This window comes from Columba livia, chromosome 7, assembly GCF_036013475.1.
Source record: "Columba livia isolate bColLiv1 breed racing homer chromosome 7, bColLiv1.pat.W.v2, whole genome shotgun sequence".
NCBI classification, from domain to species: Eukaryota; Metazoa; Chordata; class Aves; order Columbiformes; family Columbidae; genus Columba; species Columba livia.
Window position 1 is genome coordinate 2,232,777 of NC_088608.1, and position 17,398 is coordinate 2,250,174.

Consider the following 17,398-nt stretch of genomic DNA (forward strand, 5'->3'; position numbering starts at 1 on the left):
CCTTCACCTATACTGCGTCCGGCAATAAATGTTTTCAAACAGTGGAAGCTGCAATACAACAAACATCATACGTACAGCAATGCTTCATAGCAAAGAATTACTCATTAGGACTTTGGGGAAATTTGGTTTCATTAATTTGAAATGTGGGACAAAAAGATCTGAAAGCAATCTGCTGCAGGGATGGGCTGTTTGCAGGACAGAGTAGCAGCATTTAGAGCAATAAGAGCAAGGCTGCCTTGCTTACAAACACACCAAAGGTGGGGTGGATTTGCATAGAGCTGTGATTTTGCTGTCACACTTACATTAGGAAAAGACTAACAACATCCAAGGGCACCATTCCGCAGCTCAGGACTTCAGCTGAACTGCTGAAACAGGAGCAGGAGGAGCAATTTCAACTCCTGCTAGAATTATTATTATCTGCAATTGGCTGCGTTCAGTGCGGAGCTTTTAAACCCAATTTCCTATTGTGGCGAGGTCGCTGGCTGGGCTGTTTGAGATGCACGGCTGTATCGATCCGCCTGTACCAACCCCCTCCCTCTGCTCCACCGGACAAAAGGGCTCGTTTCACACCCAGCTGGGTTCACTTTGGGGAGAACGCTCTAAACGGGCTCTCTGGGGTTGGTTACGCACCACTCAAATGGTATTTCTAGGAAAATAAAATAATTTACAATACGTTTACTGATCAAACATGGGAAATAGCTATAATCTATCTTGTGCTTTTATTTTAAAAGGAAGGGTTGGGAAACCCTATTGGAAAATCCCGCAGCAGTGTTTAACAGAGGATAACCCCCACCCTCGCCCTGGAGGTCAGATGGGAGAGTGATGGATCAGGTTCTTTGTCCATGTGAGCCGTGCTGGGCAAGAGGCTTTGGAAATGTCCTTAGGGACACAGTTTAGTGCCAGGTGTTGGGTTAACGGTTGGACTTGGCGATCTTCGGAGTCTCTTCCAACCAAAATGATTCTATGAAATGATAAAATAAGAAAAGTGATTGAATTTGCTTTCCTAGTAAAGAAACTAGCCCAGAACTTGCCAGCCTGCACCTGGGAGGAGCGTGGCTAGCAAGGTTGGGGTGGAGTGAGCCCATCTCCCCCAGCGTTATCGCCTCTTAATTTAGCTGGGTACAACATGCATTGCTGGAAATTTTAGCAATTTTTTGTTTTTTCATTTTTTTGCTTCAGACACAAAGCCCCTGTGTTAATTAAGCAAGGCTGCAAATGATAACGCGGGACCATTGCAGTGTCCATCCGTCGCAGCAGCCCAGGTGGCCCCCACGCACCCCAGCGTCCAAGGTTGACCCACAGCGTTCCGTCAAATGAAATGAAAATTCTTCCTGCAAATGTCAACAGAAAAATCAAAGCAGGGAAGACATTATTGGCACTGGCGCAAATGAGAGATTATCTCGGTTCTGCGGCAATAATCTACAGAGAAAGGCAAAAAATTCAAAGCAAGCTGATAGTTTATGTTGCTGTAGGAGAACCGATGCTGAATAAATTCATCTCTGACAGTGACACACGGTGTGACCTCCAGACTATCTGAGTGCTTACAACAACACAAGGACACTGATGAATTTGAAGCAGACATCACTTTGACATATGAGAAAATCCAACGGATTCTGATTACGGTATCCCGTGAAGCCATAATTAAGGCCTTTATAGCAACAAAGAAAATTGGATTACATTATTTCAGTGCTAAACAGCCAGAAGATTGCAGGAAAGCCAAGAGTATAGAGTGTAATGAGCCATAGACATCCCAGAGAGAAAACAAAGACATGGGCAATTGCAGGACATTTTTAAGCAGTCTTGCATTTTTCAAAATGATATAGGCCAAACCCATGAGTGGCAGCAGAGGAAATCATACCTTTATTTTCTACTGGTCTATTCATACCCCATTTTTCATAAGAAATGTGCATCACGTAAATCAGAGGGACTCTAAATGCAATCCACACATGTTGCGGTTACCTTCAATGCCTTCACAAAGGAAGTTTTCCACCACTGCTTTATTTAAATGAATAAATCATCAGTACCACAATGCAGGTGAGAAGTGCTGAAAATCCCCAATACCACAACCATGTGAACTCTCCATCCTTTCTAGCACCAAACCAACTCTACAAGAACCAGAATCAGCTGAATTAAAATAGCAAGTGAAAAGCAGGCATGGAACAGCTCCATCAAACTTTGTATTAGTTTTAAACCCTTTCCACTGCATTAGTAATAAATAGAGTTCGTATGATGGGCAGGAACATTTGAGAACATGCCCATGTCTCCTCTTCACTGCCTTCCTCCATCAAATATAGCGGCATCTGCTCCCTCCTCTCTGTCATTTCAAAGAAGGCTGTTCATGGTCAACAGTTCTCATTTTTGGTTTGCAGTGGTCCAAAAAAGCAGTGATTTGGCTCTTGCCAAAATGTCCTTGTCTATGTATGTCCTTGCTCTGAATGCAAATCCAAAACTCAGAGCAAAGCTCAGCCCAAACCGCTGATTTTCCTTAGTTCTTTGCCAAGGCCTTGTCAAACTTCACCAACATTTTGTCAAAAATGCCTCCCAACCCTTGTCAAAATGTTGGCTGATTTTAACACCAGACGTGAAGTACGAAACAATCCCAAAGTAGGCAAAATGCATCAACCTGTACCCAGAGACTCTTTTTTTCACAACAAACCAATAGAATAATAGTTATGTTTTCCACAATACAGTGCCACCACAATTCCAATTTCGCTCTAGAAAAAACACATCTTATTTTTCCACCATGGTCCCATGGCCTTATTGTGTGACCCCCATGCTCTGCATCCAGCTGTGCGTCCAGCTGTGCCTGTTGAGGAACATGGATATTGGAGGCATCGCAACGTGTCCTCACCACAGTTCAGCTACAAATCTCAGACATCTAAAGTAAATAAAACTCTGTGTTCTCAAGCCAGAGAATAAAAAATCATCTTACTCTTCAGTCATATGGTAGATTTATTGTGCACTTCATAAAACATGAATATCATTTGTTTTAATAAAAGGAAACCCACCGGGGATTTGGCTTCATCTCAGCTCTCATTTCATCGTTTGCAGGTCACGTTTTGCTACGTTTCTCAGCTAATGGTACATCAGTCACATCCCATCAGATCACAAACAAAGGTGTCGGTGTTCTGCAATATTGTTTTTTCTAGAATTCTCCATCCTCTCATGCTCTTTCATAAAAAATATGAATATGTCAAAGACATTCCAGCTTTATATTGATTTGTGAGAGATCATAAACATTTCATCTTTTTCACTTCTCTTCCCTGAGCAAAAAAAAACTGTGAAAAATTTCATTCCTCCTTTGTTTTTCACAACAGAATTAGCAAATATCCAGGTGACAATCCAGATCAGAAATAATGTCTGAAAACCTTATAAAAACCACATGAATTTTATTAGATTATTTCCGTGGATAGCCCCATCACCGGTCAGATTTCAAGACAGACTTTATGTTGCTGTCTTCTTCTTTTGTTTGCTTTTCTAAATGGGACTCGGACAAAGAGAGAGGATGGATTGATGTGGGGCATTGGAAGAAGTGTGCAAAACCTCCCTGAGACCTTCGAGATACCATCTCGGTGCTCCCAGGGGACCCCCCAGCATCTTGCAGCCCCTCCCAGGTGCTGCATCTCTACTAATTAAAATCTGTTCTTCCCACTTGTTTCATTCTATGGAGCATAAATTCAGAGATTAATTAAAAATCAGCAGAAGAACAGTGTTTGGTGAGGAATTAAATGGAGAATTGTGGCTGAATTTAGCAAATTCAGAAATGGCAGAATGTTTCCTCCTGATGCTTCATTTTAAAACAGCAAAATTGGTTCACTTGAAAAAAAGAGGTTAAACAGCAAGATTAACTAATCCCAAAAGCAAAAATATGCCCCTCCTCAATTTCATCTAGGATATAATGATATGGTTTGGGTTGACCGTAAAGAAAAATAACAAATATTTTATTGCACTTGAATCTGCCTTCTCTCAGTTTGGCTGTTATTATTTTCTTTAAATCCATCATCCATCCGACTTTATTTCACCTTCAGTATGAGCAAACTCGAGTTACCTGGAAATCTAATTTCTTTAAACATTCACAAACCACTAGTTTTTATGGTAGAGCAAAATTTTGGGAGGTATAAACTCTCCCAAAACCACCAAAGACAGAAAAACAAAGCAGAGCCAGAAGTGCTAATTTGGAAGTCAAATAGCTTTGAGAAAATTGCATATGACATCAAATCAGAAGTAATGTCAAGATATCAAATGTATACCTCAAGCTATATGGGAGTCAATTGCTGAAAAATGCCAGAGCGGAAGTTGCTGGATACATACATGGTACATGTTAAAATATGTTGAACTAAATGGCCTGGTGTGTTGATGAGCTATAGTGATCCATTCTTTAATATCTATAAAATGAAGTAATAGATATTTTTGTCTTTTCCCCTTCCAGTATGCGGCCCATTTTGGTTACAGGTTAATGCATTCGTTAGTGGTCACCATCATTAAGCACATCCCTCCATGGCAGCCCCTTCCCCACACAACACATGGTGCAAGGGGACCAGAAGACCTGACAAAAGAATCACGACTTCCTCCTACCGCTCCACGTTTTGATTTTCCATCCCCATTTTCAGACCCCGTCCCATTTACTCTCCACCCCATACCCTGACCCTGACCTGGCACACACACAGCGCCCACCTCCCGAATTGCCACATGAAGGTTTCCCAAGGAGAAGGAAGGCAATTTCCATCACTTTATGATTCATTTAATCACCTTGTGTGATGAGGATGATTATATTTGATTCACACAAAAGTGACTCAGATTACACACAAAATTATTAACGGATAAAAAGAGAACACATTCTCTGTTATTATTATTATTAGTATTTTATTAATTCTTGACTGATATTTTGCTTTCAGGAAGAACTGCAACAAGCTAAATCTTAATGATAGTCGTCATGGGCAGAAAAATTGACACTGTCCCACTCCCTTACACATGGAATCAAAACAATGGTCTCAAAACACTCGAACAACAGGGATAGGAATGATTCAAAGCAGAGATTTCCATGAAAGTTTCTATACAAGGGTGTTGAGGGGATTGCAGGAGGAGGATTCTCAGAAAATTAGCTTGAAATAGCAGCTGAGCTGTGTAATGTGTGTTGAGGTCGCTGGTACTTGTTAGAGATCTTATGGCCCCTTCACACCCTTTCATGTGTTGCCAGAGTAGGATGGATGTCTGCATCTAGGGATAGGCTGGACATGAGGAAGGTATTTTTTACACTGAGGGTGGTGAGAGCCTGGCCCAGGTTGGCCAGAGAGGTGGTAGATGAACCATCCCTGGAGACATCCCAGGCCAGGCTGGACGGGGCTCTGAGCACCCTGAGCTGGTGAAGATGTCCCTGCTCATGGCAGGGGGGGCACTGGGGGAGCTGGGAAGGTCCCTTCAACACAAACCATTCTATGTTTCTATGATTCTACCAATTTGGGCCACAAAAGGGTTTGGATTTGATGTAAAGTGGATGCTAGTGATAAGAAAAACAGGATGGAGTTACCCTGCTATATCCCCACCAAACATCTACCCTAAAAGCATACATTTATGCTTCATTTCCAAATCCTACAATACAGCACACAGCAATTTCTGGCTCGTGCTGTAGCAAGAGATGCAGGGCAGCAATTGCCCTCCTTTAATCTGTCAAATAAGAGTCGCTACACAAGAGTATTCTGAGAAATATGGGCAGATGAGAGGCTTTAGGCAGCTACATGGGCTTAATTTGATGCACTGTTGTGCAATCATGGCGCTGGCATAAAAAGACATCTGTATCACTCAGGTGTACCTCACCAGGAAACAAATTACATCAGTTGCTCTTCCCTGCCAGCGCACACATTTTGCCCGGGCATCACTTTCCTCACTTACAGAGCGGAGCCACCTGCCTGCTGGCTAAAGAGGGAAAATGAGAAAATAAAGCCTGAGCAGGCATCGCCTGGTGTGACAGCGGCGTGTTGTCCCCTCGTCCCAGCGAGCAGACGCAGCGACTCGCTGTCAGACCTGCGTAACCGCGCTGTGGTGGCGTCACTAAAACCCGTTCTTTGCTAAAAATGCAAAATCTGAAAGCCACTTTAAACACTATTATAAATATAGCATTGGCATGCCTACTGAAAAACACAACTAATTCCAGTTTCCAAAGCCTCTAGGCGGGACACCAGGCCGGAGGGCTGTGAAATTCTCCCCAGCGCACACCTACGAAGCGAAGGCAACAAGGCAGGCTGTCCACAGGACTTAAGGCTCGGAACAAATTGAAAACCGCTAATGGAATATTGTGCAGTTTGTTCATATTAGGAGCAGTCAAAAATCATACATAATGTAACAATGTACGTGCAACAGCAGGCTCACGCGAGATAATTTAAGCATGAGGAAATGGTCTTTGAAGTGGTCCCTGATGAGATTTTGCTTGTTCCTAAGAGAATCCAGATGTATTCCAGAACAGCATTTTAAAACCACTTTCTAAAATTACGCACACCACCCCCCAAGTCATTATGGTGCATTATGGTGACACTCTGCAGTCGGGATTTTATGGGGGAAATGACTTCTGAGTTGTGTTTTTCTGTTAAATGCTCCCCCTCCAGCACCTACACCCCCATTTTGATGACTGCAGGCATTTCATTACCTGACATACACATTCTCCGGGCTTTGCGTTTTGCAGAAGAAACACCGTAGGCCAAATTCTCCCTGGGAAGCTCATTAAAGGCTATTAATCTTGACTGCATAGGGGTTATGGTACACTAACTGTGAGTAGATAGTTGGCCTGAACAGCCATGTTTTCACCCCAAAATGTTAACTCGTGGTTTTTACAGCTGCAAAGCAAAGCAAACCAAGGGGAACCAGGCACCCTTCCTCTCTCATCTGCTCCATGAGAAGGGAAATTAAGTGTATTATTAAAAGAGCTCCCCGATTTTGTGCTTTGATGGAGATCTCCCTGCAAAGCCACAGAGCAGACAACCCAGGACATTTGCAAGCCAGGGATATATCACTTTAAGATTTGTTCTTTACATTGTTTTGTCCCAAAAGTGATAGAAGCAAAGCCTTGCATGCATTAGCTGGCTTGGACTGTGGAAATCGAGGATGTTTCAGCTAAAACAGAGATACCCAAACAGCCACAGAGCCCAAATCACTTTGGTCCAGGCTATTGAGTTCCTTATTGGTATTTTAAGGAAACCAAGACCTCTTTTTCTTTTATTTTCTTTCCTTTCCTTTCTTTTTTTTAATGTGACCTTCAGAAGGAAATTCATGGGCAACCCCAACAATAAGCACCTTCCCCCATCTGCGGTAAGTGCTGGGGAAAGCTATCAGGCAAAGAAAATTGATTCCCTTTCAGAGACAGAAACAGACCCAGAGAGGGATTTTATTTCCCTGTAAGGTTATTATATTCAATGTTAACATTATTTAAAGAGCTTTGAATGGAGCTGTACTCCACAACATCTCATTATGGTGTAAAATCTCCTTAATGATTACGCTCTGCCAATACCCACTGCTTTATGGGGTGCTTTCATTACCATTAGAGATGCTCTCCATCTGGGAGTGACATATATCCATCACAGCAGCCTTGTGAGGATGGTGAAGAAAAGGCAAACATCACTGTGCAATAACTGTTAACATTTCTGCCTGCAAAATCCCCAAAGTTGTAACGATTTGCTTCAAACACATGGGATTTTGCATTTTTCTGCAGTGCTTTTTAGCACTGGAAGCCTTCAGAGGGTTTTATATATTAAACATAGGTTCTGTGCTTAATCTATTTCTACTGGCTGTTTCCTTTCCATACAGAACCTGTCAGGAGTATAAAATAATCTGAAACGTGGTTATTTATTTCCACACTGCATTACTAAGCGTATGAACAGCACTTATCACCCAGCAACACACCTGCAGTGCCGGCACCTTTGCATTTGTGGAATTAAACACATTTATACAAGTCAATAAGTAACACGGACTCACACAGCTTTTCTCAGGCTTAGCCAGGAAAGCTGTTCCAATATTTATCTTTTTCCCCTGAAAAAGTTTTCCAATAAAATGAGATAACTTTGCATTTTATAAGAATATGATCTGGAAATACTTGCATTTTCAGTGAAAGCTCCAAATCCTCTGACCAAATGATGCAAATAACCAAAATGTAAGAGACTGGGAAAAGATGCTTGGACAAAATGCCATATTCTTTATTAAATGCGGCGTTTGACCTAAAGCACCCACAGCAACACGTGTCCTCGGGGGAAGGTGTGAAGGGGTATTTACTTCTACATTTGCACTTAGTAAAACTGTTACAGGAAAAATTATCTCCCACTTCTGGAGCCAAGAATAGGAGGTGCTAGTAGGTTGAAGAGGCTTTTTGTTCACTCAAAGAACGATGTTAAATACATTTTTATAGCAAAAGACATAAGCTTGATCGATTAATCTCATGAAGGAAAAGATTAACAGGTGACTCGGCCATAATATCTAATGTGTCTCACAGAGGGCATTCTGCAGGCAACGTTGCCACAAGTTACCATAGCTGGATGGCAAAATTTAGTCTGGTATGACTGAAATTAGACAGACTCATTTCCAACCTTGAGTGCACTTAATAAAGGGAGCAATTTACCCAGGATTGTGGTGCGTCTCGTGCAGCATGAATCAGACATTAGGTCTGGGTCAGCCATCCCAAGGGCTTCTACCATGGCCTTCTTCCCTCCCCAGCCCTTCTGAAAGCACAGAAGTCCTGGCTTTCTAAGCTTTTTCCTATTAATCGAATCCTATTTAATGCAATTTACAATGACCAGGGGAAACATTTCTGCACAGGCGTTGGTACTTAGTGGAAATACGGTTTTGTGTTGCATCGCAACTCCCTTGCAAAGATGTTTTACAGCTCTCAGAAGGAATAAACCCAGCACAGCACGACCCTGCAGCAGCTTTGGCAGGTTGCACCCCCCCGCAGACACACAGCAGTGGGGGACCCCCTATCCCAGACCCCAAAACTCGTCGCTTTCCCCCCACCCCAGGCTTTGTGTTCCCTCCAGCGGGGATGGGAAGAAACAGCTCCAGCTCTGTGTTTCTCCAGTTCTCCACATTCTGCAGTTCTCCAGATGCATTGCTACAGACAAATAGAGATCTTTTTAAAGTCTTTTTCCACCCCCCAGTCTGCTATTAGTGTGATTAATGGAAGGAGAGAAAAACTGGGTAAGGAGAAGGGAGCAGCGTCCTGCTCCTCTCAGCCGTGGCGGCCACCAGCCACCCCTCCTGCCCAGAGATGGATGAAGTTGCTGCACACCGGGAAGAGGAACCAACAGGCAGAGCTGAAACCCCATCCCAAACCCATGCTTAGTATTTCTAGCTGGGTTAGAGCACCAGGAGGCTAAATCACACACGGGGTTTGAATTAATTGTGAGTTTTCCCCAATCTGTCCTCTTCATGAGCAGCAGTATCTCCGTCTGGAAGCATCCCAGCTACTCACCCAGCCAGCTCTGCAGACAGAAAGCAATTCGCCAGTCAACATATGCATTAACCTGAAAATCCCCCCAGGTAAAACTCGGTGAGGCTCAATGAGCTGCAGATACCTTAACGGAATCCCCAAACCCTCCAACGACTGGATTTTAATAACTTTAATAACCCAAATACTGTGAGCTAAAGTTAAGATTAGACTTGTAGTTTTTATTGTACTTATTTGGGTGCGGGAATGTTTTGAATAGCTTGTGAGCGGCTTTGGTTGTTTTTCTTGCGAGCATGTTGGCCCTGGGCTTGCAGCTTGATGCTCAACTCAATTGCTTCAGTTTAACAACTTTGCCTTCTCCTGACTGCTTTAGTTTTCAAAACAGTCCTAAATTGCAAACTGGAAGGAAGAGAAACATGGGGGGTTTTATGGGCGTTTAAAGTTCACAAGGAGGGAGGTCCTGTCTGATGAACAGGAGTAGAAAACCATTTGCAATGTCTCCTTCTCCTTCTCCATCTCCCTGCAGGAGGGAGGAGGAGTTCAGACACCTGGCACTTAGCGAGACCCCCGCAGAATTTAGGACCTTCAAAGCTCCCCCAGTGCCCTCCCTGCCATGAGCAGGGACATCTTCACCAGCTCAGGTTGCTCAGAGCCCTGTCCAGCCTGGCCTGGGATGTCTCCAGGGATGGGGCATCTACAACCTCACCTGACCTATGAATGTTACCAGCTTCAAAGGAATCATATCACACATAGGCAAAGCAAAAGCAAATAATCTCTTCTCTAAGATGAACGTGTTGAGTCACAAGTTAATTAATGGCAAATTACATGAGCAAACTTCAAAATGAGCCTCCAGCTCTCTGAGTCAGACGCCCACAGGCTGGAGGAGGGAAGGAAGAGGGGGAGAACGGCGTGCAAAAGGATGCCCCGAGGAGCAGGACCAGGAGTAAGCGGCCATCCACTCGTCATGTAATTCCCAAGAAAGAGTTATATAGAGCATGATGAGAGATGTCAATGCTTAAAAAAAAGAAGTAAGATGCCAGAACTCTGCAAGCAACAATTTGCCAGAAAAAGCAAAACAGCTGAGAAGGAGTAATCCGATCCACATTTTTTTCCCATTTTCTTCATTAATTTTAAATACCAAACCTTACAGGAAGGCAAGCCCTAAAAAAAAAAAGGAAAAGAAAAACAAAAGAGAGAGAAGAAAAAAAAGAGAAATATTAACTCTTTCTTTTCTGTATGAATAAAAAAGCATCACTTTTCCTAGTGATGTCTCCCTGTCCTTCATCTGCTCCTTGCTATCCTCTCCTTTCCCTGTCTCCTCTGTATACATAGCCAAAGGCTCATTACAGTTTGATTAGAAACATCCTAAATTATTGCGCTTTATTCCAATCTGCATTTCTGAAAGGTGATGGGATATAGATGGTCCCGAAGGAATCGCCACCTCTCACAGCAAGACTGGTATGAAACGAGGGTGTCATCCTTCAGTGGAAACACCTTGCAATAAACACAAGGACACTTGGGCCACAGTGGAACTCGTCACCCTGCTGTGGCACCAAGTGACAGCCGCCAGCAGTATTAGAAATGCCCCAAAAGCACCAAATCCACCGGGTGCACCAAGTCCTGCAGCCCTCACCCTGCAGACAGGAGCTCCAGGTCCCCCTCCAGCTAAGCAGACATGCAATGGCCAGTCTTACAAGTGCATCACCAAAGGAAAAATAAATCCTGAAAGTCTTAGTGCCAAGAAGCTGCTTCACTGGCAACTTGTAGAGGCATTTCTCTTTTCAGCTTTGACCCAAACACGCCTCCTTACCCTGTATATTTTGTGCAGGAGCATCATCATGAGACAAATGCCTCCGGATGGTAGAAAGCAGCTGGCTTTCCTCTCCCCAACAAGCACCAGGCAGCCCCTATGTCCCCAAGATATTTCCATAAAAATTCTCTTTGACTTGAGAGACCATTTAATAATATTTCCATACAGTTACAGTGCCCAGAGCCTATCTAGGTTTCTGTTTGAGCCAAAACCCAAACCAGAGGTGCTCCAGGCCAGGTTGGTCAAGGAAACCAGAGTCCTCACTCTTCCATGTCCCTCCTTCCCAGCTGGTGGCAATGCTCTGGCCAGAGCCATGGTCACAGAAGTCACTTTTTTTGCTTAAAATTCAGAAATCATTTCCCAAATACTAACTAAAGCTTTTTGAGGCTCTGTTTCCATGTCTCTCGATTTGAAAGTGAAGCAGGGGGTGAGCAACAAGGACCCGGTCCTGGTCTCACCGAAACACCCAGTCCTGGGCACTCCAGCTTCCATCTGAAGTTTCACTTTTCCCCACCAATGAAACCATGATGAGAAAAAGGCAGGAAACAACCATTCCCCTTCAGTATCTGTTTCCATAGAAACACTGAAATTAAGAGAGAGAGAGAAGACTTTTGACATCACCCAGCCCATACGGCTGCCAGCACAGTCACGGAGTTTCGAGCCCCGCTCACACCTGAGCTGACAAAACACACCTTTGTCTGGATTTTACAGGCTTATTGACAACACTGACTTGAGAGTTATCCCGGAGCTACACGTTGCTGTGAATTAATCAGGGAGCAAAGGCTTCATGTGACCATCTCCCAAGGGTTCTCCATGGGCTGCGAGGACGTGGTGATGGGCACGAGACACCCTGACGCTCAGCTCTTGCCTCAGGAGCTCACGTATATATTTAGCTGACAAGACGCATAAAAATCACTCGCTGAGCAAGACAAACATGCGAGTTATTTGGACAGGGTTAGCAGGTTTGCAGTATCCAGATGGAACACACAAGTCCTCCCAGAATGTGAATATCTTCTCTTTTTTTGAGCAAATTAATACAGGCCACGAGCCAGACTGTGTCAAGAGGAACGCTCACATAAGGGGAAGAAATTGCACTGTGGCCCTTTGTCCTGATAAACCATCATCGTATTTCCTGTTGCTGCTGGTTTTAGAGTTGGAGAAAAAAGACAAAGCAGGTTCCAGCCTGCTGTCTCACGCCAACGTCCAGGGATCCCCGTGGTTCTGACAAGATATGCACTCCATCAATGGCTAGGAAGGCGGAATTTCATCTTCTCCTTTGCCTCTTATGCAAAAGCTTGGAAATGAAAACATCTGTGCCAAGAAATCCCTGAAGCATTAATGAAAAAGGGATGCTACTTCTTGTTACTTTCTAGATTTGATATATAACAGGAACGCCGAAAAAATGTGCAAAGGAATGTTCTTCCCCCCTCCACTGAAAGACAACAAGCTTTTCCTTGGTAGTTTGCAACACTGTTCCATAAAAACACAATAAAAATCACAGTGAGAAACACTAGAAGAGATTGACGGAGTAAAACAGGAACAAAGTACAAAACCAAAAGCATCAAGAGTAAGCTCTTAAGTCTTCTTCCTAATCTTCCCAATGATCTTCTCCGCTGCTCTCTTTTATTACCTCTCAGAAGGGCTTTAGCTTTAATACATATTGGAATTACTGGGGAAAAAGAAACATTTTAGACATTTAGGCATCCTAATTCTTTCAAGAGAGGTTTCTTAACCTTTAATCCTTCCTCAACCCGCGGGCCATGCAATCTGCAAGGCAAAAGGTCAGCAATGTGGACAAAGAAGTAAGTCTGAATCTAATCCACTTTCCTTCTACCCAAGCTATCTGCGGTCCATGCGCAAACACACATCACTGGCTTTTATTACTGCTAAGGGCTGATGTGCTCAGTTTAAATACTGGTAAGTATTTAAACATCCATGCACGGTGAAGGAGAAGAGCATGTGGGCTACCTGGGAGGGAAAGGTGCACATCAGCTCTCCCCAAGATCTCATGGTTGGCCAACCAGGTCCTCAGCTGATGTGAATTGGTTCTACTCCCTCTACCTGTACCGTGGGGACTTTTTGGGGGTGACGGGTCTATCTATCATAGAATCATGGAATCACTTGGGTTGGAAAAGACCCTCAAGATCGAGTCCAACCATTAACCCAACTCTGGCACCAAAGTATGTCCCTAGGAACCTCATCTCCGTGCCATTTAAGCCCCTCCAGGGATGGTGACTCCAGCACTGCCCTGGGCAGCCTGTTCCAATGCCCCACAGCCCTTTGGGGAAGAAATTGTTCCTAAATCCAACCTCAACCTCCCCTGGGCAACTTGAGGCAGTTTCCTCTGCTCCTGGCGCTTGTTCCTGGGGAGCAGAGCCCGACCTCCCCTGGCTCCAAGCTCCTTTCAGGCAGTTCAGAGATCAGAAGGTCTCCCCTCAGCTCCTGTTCTCCAGCTGAACCCCCCAGGTCCCTCAGCTGCTCCCATCACACTTGTGCTCCAACCCCTCACCAGCTCCGTTGTGCTGACATCCCCACCCCAGACCTGTTGGCCAAGTTCATTAGGGGCAACAACTGTCACAAACATAAGGATGGTCATGGGGTCTTTGCTGTGACGTCTGCCATGGCTCCCTGTCACTGCTGTGCACCAAAACATTTCATCTGTGTTTTGGGATGGTTCCTGGCATGCGTTTTCTAAAGTAAACATCAGCAGCAAAATCAGCTCCAGAGCCCTAAAGGCTCGATAGAAATGCTTAGTGCTGCCACAATAAATATTCACAAGGCGCTCCAGGGAGAGATGTTTTCATTTCCTCAGCCCTCTCACTGATGGGGTGATCACCCTGCCCTGCATGACCTACGGACACTTTCCCTACATCATCAGGAAGACCAGAGGGACAGGCAAGCTCGAATCGAGACTGCCAGGCAATAATGTGCTACAAAAGAGATGTGTGTACATCACTGCCACCCTTCCTCGGTGAACTTTCAAACTACATTCGCTTTATCAACTCCAGAATGTCATCCCCTTGTGCCCACACTTAGAAGAAATTTCATTTTCTCCACAAGACGCTTCACCCCCAAAAAAGCTTTCAAGGGAATGGCACAGATGCGTGAAATAGGTGCAGGCACTGCTGTGCACAGGGACAGAGCAGAAACTTGCCAAAAAGCTCCTTCCTGGTTAAAAAAAACATGAAGTGAAGACAACAGAAGATGCTTTAAAAGAGATTCAGCCCTTCTGCAGGTTTTCCACACCAAACTGATTTACTCAATTAATATCTGGCCCCAAAGCATCCTTCCCTCAAACTGATTCACTCTAAAACTTGTTTATTTAAGGCAGAAAGAATGGGCGGAGGTTGGCAAGTGGGAGCACGAGTCTCCCTCCTTTCTCTCAATCTATACATTGCTCTATAGGTTGATCAGAACAGGCTGCGAGCAGCTGAGCTGGGTTTGCTCCCAGGGGATGCTGCAGATGAGTTTCAGCATGATGAAATGATGATCTTACCATGACCTAACAGGAGTTCTTTGTCCGTCTATGGAGAAGCCTTTAATGAGTTCATAGCTCATACGGTTTATCACCATAGTTGGTGATGAACAACTTTGGAACCTTTGTAGTGAGATGAATTAAGATAGGAGTTCAAATATTCAAGTGCACAGAGATATGCATGATGATGCCTTTTGTCAGACACCCCAGTTGTTGATTTATACTCGCTGTCAAAAGGAAGCTAAAGATAGCATTCGGAAGACAGCATAAAATGTTGAGTCTGTTGTATGAAGCTTAAATAAAACTATAAGTTCAAGAAAATTGTATGTGTGTTGCCGTGTTTCTTGGTCTCACTTAGTTATTCTACTGGTTTGGAACAAATATTAATTCAGCTCCAGCTAAACAATATTTCTGCCAAAGGTGTGGTGATCAAAGTTGTGCATCGACAGTGGCTTTAGCACCTTTTGGGAAGTAATTGGAAATGCAACTAGAGATTCAGTGGCGCTGCAGCAGTATGGATCAGGAATGGTCCCTTCCAAAGTGGCACTGCAGCTTTTCCCCACTAGCCCCATTTCTTCTGACCAGTGTTTATACAAGAGGAAAACAGGATCAACTGATCATTTACACCAGTGGTTCTTATTTTTTTTCAGTAATTTAAAGATACTGACAAATAAAAAGACAAAATTATCTTTATTAAGCAAGGTTTCGGCTGTTCTTGCAGGTTTAAATTTGAAATGCAGCACATGAGGCCACGTCATTCTATGGTTTTATTGTATGAGCAAGGCATTTCAGCCAACTTTAGTCTGCCTTTGATCATCTTACATGTCTCATCTGTTCATACTGCAACTTTTGAAGGGGATGTCTGATGTTTTCTTCTGAAGTTCATGTAAGAAAGTGACGGGCCCTTATTTTACGTTACCTTTAGAAAGGAGGAGGTTGACACATGCAAAATGTAGTTTCCAGTCATTTGTTTTAGTCATTTCAACACAAGCAAAGGAATCTGTCAGTGACAAGTTAGTAGATTGTTTGTTATTCCTTACGCTGGTAAAAGAGATTGTTAAATGCACCAGGAACATGTTCTGGAAATTGTACTATTTCTTATTCTTTCTAAAGCATAAATAGATGCTGCACCATGGAATTAGGCCAAAAATGCATTAGCAAAATAGCCAAGTAGGAACAAGAGTTTGGTGACAGAAATATGTAATGGGACCTAACCAGATTTGTCAGCGGGAGCATTTTCCTCTCAACAATAAAGATGCTCTCCAAGATAATATGTTTAGCCCTAGATATATTACAAGACAAAATGCAATAACTCGAATGGTTATTAGTTCATCGTGTTGTCTCTACCTGAGGCTGCTCTATAATAATAATTCTACCCCCAAAGTACCAGGCCGATGCTGGGGAGCCTGGACAGAGAGAATTTACATCTGGATTCTGCTTCACTCAGTGACTCATGATAAGAAATATTTTGGGAATTACTAATATGCAACATATGTTAACGTCTACTTTTTATTCCAGCTTTCACTAAAGGCATCGGAAGGTCTTCTATTGACTTTAATGGGCTCTGAATGTGGGTAACAAAAATCCTGATGAGACTTCGCAAGAAGGTTTTCTGGACTGATCCCTGAAATTCTGGGCATTACGCACCTCCCTGTCCCCAGAACCAAGCTGTGGATTTTCTCCTAAGGCACAGAACAAAAGAGGGAAGGATTTTAAGCATCCCTGCTATCCACGGCAGCAGAATGCTTCCAGTGACTGATTTCCTCAAGCTTCCAGCCAGGAAGGTTGGTTGAGCTCTGTAAATTTTTATAGAAAGGGCCTCCAACCGTCCTGATGTACATGTCAAAAGAGATACTTTATCACAACATCCATCACCCATCCCATCTCCTCAGAGTGGGAAGTTTCGCGATATCTGGTGTTACATGCCGCCAGATGCTGGGCTCTTTCATTCGCTGCCAGGCAGGAACAGACTCTCATAACTCATCGGCAACACACGACGCCATAAACCTTTTTGCGAGACATACTTGGTAACCACGAGGGTTAAAAAGTATGACCCCATACATTTAAAAAACAATAAATGAGGAATCTAGTGGTGTAAGTAGCCCATTAGGCATGGCACCATGTTGAAGCATGAATTTTGACTCCTCAGATTTCCTAAAATAACACTTTCCAGATGGAAAAAATATTTACCAAAATAGAAATGCCCCATAAAAACACTGAATTTGATACAGTTCTGATGAGAACCTGTCTCCTTACCTGCCACTTACCACATCTGGCACACAGACCCAGAGCCAGGCGCCTGGAAGACCACATTTCGGAGCAGATGTGTGATTGAGGACCAGCATGGCCGAGAGCTTGGGACTCAACGAGCTTCCAGCCTGTTGAGCCTGCTGTGTTTCCCACCAGGAGATGGAGGGACAGAGCTCTGTATCTTCCTCCTCCTCCTTGCAGTTCTCTCCATCCAAAGCCTGGGACCTTGGTCAAGCAGAACAGCAACACTCTGGTGCAGTCCTGATGCAAAATGGTCCCTTTTCAATTCCAACGTGGAACAAATTCAGGTCACGCTAAGGTTAGTCCAGGCTACTTCTGGCTTGGAACCTTGGCAACAGTGTCAGCACTGAACGTTTGATACCTAAATGAAGAAGTGCTGGTGGAAGTGATACCTGGAGAGATGGGAATCCCCCATCTC